Source organism: Scylla paramamosain, chromosome 20 (genome assembly GCF_035594125.1).
Source record: "Scylla paramamosain isolate STU-SP2022 chromosome 20, ASM3559412v1, whole genome shotgun sequence".
Classification (NCBI taxonomy): domain Eukaryota; kingdom Metazoa; phylum Arthropoda; class Malacostraca; order Decapoda; family Portunidae; genus Scylla; species Scylla paramamosain.
In genome coordinates, this window is record NC_087170.1 from 23,288,995 (window position 1) to 23,291,494 (window position 2,500).

Below are 2,500 nucleotides of genomic sequence, written 5' to 3' on the forward strand. Positions count from 1 at the left end.
AGAGGAATATGCGTATAGGAGAGAGAGAGAGAGAGAGAGAGAGAGAGAGAGAGAGAGAGAGAGAGAGAGAGAGAGAGAGAGAGAGAGAGAGAGAGAGAGAGAGAGAGAGAGAGGTGGGGTGGCTGGCTGCGCATGGCATCTCCTTCAGCAGCTTTCTACCCGGGAGAGCAGCGCCGCGCCCCTCCCTCGCTCTGCGCCTCCACCAAGCACCACACTCCACAGGCACCGCACACTGCCACAGCAGCAGCAGCAGCAGCAGGTCCACGGGGCACAGCAACAGTCACTGCGGGATGCAAGGTTGGCACGGATTAGTCAACAGAGTGAGAGGCAGGCGGCGGCGGCGGCGGCGACGGCGACGGCGGCGGCGACGGCTGCCACACCCACTCTCTTCACGTCTCCATTGCTCTGCCTGTGGATTATCAAAGGCCCCGCCCCTGTCCCGCCCTCACCGCGCCGCCCCGCGCCTCATTGGCCCGCGACGCGAGCCCCGCCGCGGCCGCCGCTGGTGATTGGGTGGCCGTTGTGTTAGGTTCATAGCAAGCTTTTGTGGCCTTTGTGGCAACTTGTCGTCAATAATGTGGTAGTTAAAGCTGCTGGAGGGACCTGCCGGGGCGCCGCGCCCACCACCGCTCCTCGCCGCCTGCGTCAGGGTGTTAGGCCCGCGGGCACACACGCGCACACACGCGCACACAAACACACACACACACACACACACGCGGTGTCAGTCATATAATAATAATAAAAATGAACGGTTTATTGTTGAGGCAGTTAACAAAGTGAAAATGTAGAGAGGGGGGAAATACTGGGTGATGCAGTAGTCCCCTTGCTAACTTCCCCAGAGCCTCTCGGTGCCTGGTGGATAGTCAGGACAGACTCAGGGTGGTCAGGGCTTCTTCATAGGTGGTGTAGGCAGGGCCAAGGATGACCCTGCACGCCCTCTTCTGCACTCTCTCCAGCTGGAGCTGTTGAGTGTGTGTGAGGGAGGAGCACCACGCTGGGGAGGCGTTTGGGGAGGATGAAGGTGAGGTACACCCCCTTAACTCGTCAGTCGGCGTCCCCAGCGACCTGAGTCTGCGCAGCATGTACAGCTGTAGGTAGCGGATCTCAAGGTGCCGGCATGCTGCTTCCAGATCAGCTGGTCGTCCACCGTGACTCCAAGCTTGGCACATCGGACCACCTGGAGGGGTGAGGGCCCACTGTGAGCCGGGGAGGGGGCACTGGTACACAGGAGGTACACAAACGTTTGATGGTCATCCTGCTCTCCTCCGTCCACGTCTGCAGTCGCTCCAGAATTGCTAGCAGTGGCGAGTCGTCCGGGTTCTTGGTGGACACTGGGACAATGAAGACTAGCAGTGCTGTGTGATTTCCCCTCCCTCCTCCCTTCGTCTCCCTCTATTTCCTCTCCCCACTCGTATTTCCCCGCATTGAGAACTGCAAAAGGGAGGAATATTGAAAGAATGACCTTCCTTCACGTCCTGTGCTAGTTAGGAGACGATACGTAAACAGGAGACGTTTCAAGAGGCACCTGTGAAATCGACTATTGTTTTTCATCATCCCCACCTGTAAATTCACGTAAACTTCTCTCCCCCTTCTTATTCCCCCACATTGAGAACTGCAAAAGGGAGGAATATTGAAAGAATGATCTTCCTTCACGTCCTGTGCTAGTTAGGAGACGATACGTAAACAGGAGACGTTTCAAGAGGCAGCTGTGAAATCGACTATTCTTTTTCATCATCCCCACCTGTAAATTCACGTAAACTTGTAAGGCTCCTGTTGACTCGGCACTGACAGCCTCTTTACTGGGGTTAATCATGCTGTTAAGGGAATGCCAGGTGAATGTACAGCTCTCTCTCTCTCTCTCTCTCTCTCTCTCTCTCTCTCTCTCTCTCTCTCTCTCTCTCTCTCTCTCTCTCTCTCTCTCTCTCTCCTTCCTTAAAATGTCCCTCTTCAAACACTTTTTTTTCCTCTTCCTCCTCCCGTCGTCTCCCTCAATTTCCTCTCCCCATCAGTATTTCCCCTGTCTAAACTCCCCTTCCTTTCTTCTTCTTCCTCTTCTTCCTTTCTTCTTCTTCCTCTTCTTCCTCTCTTCATTTCCCCTCACGATTTGAATTTAATTTTCTTATCCTGTTTTTTTTTCTTTTTTCCTCTCCATTTTCCTCTCCCTTAACTCATCACCCCTTTAGCTCCCCTCTCCCTCCCCTACCTTTCCTCCCCAACCCCCTACCACCAATATATTCCCTCCCACAGTAATATAAACAAGCATTTTCACCCTCATCACCATCCCAGCATCCTCTCAAGCTGATATAAACTCCCCACCTATTTCTTAACCTCCCCAATAATGACTCTCCTCCTCCTCCTCCTCCTTATTGTGTCATTAACCTCCTCTGCCGTTTAATTAATTAGTCTCTTCAATTTCAATTAAATAAAAGAGATATGTTTGGGTTTGTGAGAGAGAGAGAGAGAGAGAGAGAGAGAGAGAGAGAGAGAGAGAGAGAGAGAG

General features: G+C 53.1%; 1 long non-coding RNA gene across 1 annotated transcript in view; it reads right to left on the bottom strand.

Annotated features, from left to right (window-relative positions):
- Positions 1 to 51: 51 nt before the first annotated feature.
- LOC135110664 (uncharacterized) overlaps positions 52 to 2,500 on the bottom strand; it is a 6,450-nt gene continuing 4,001 nt past the window's right edge. Inside the window, exon 2 of the long non-coding RNA XR_010273352.1 lies at positions 52 to 283. This is a non-coding gene — a long non-coding RNA (uncharacterized LOC135110664). The remainder of the gene's footprint in view (positions 284 to 2,500) is intronic.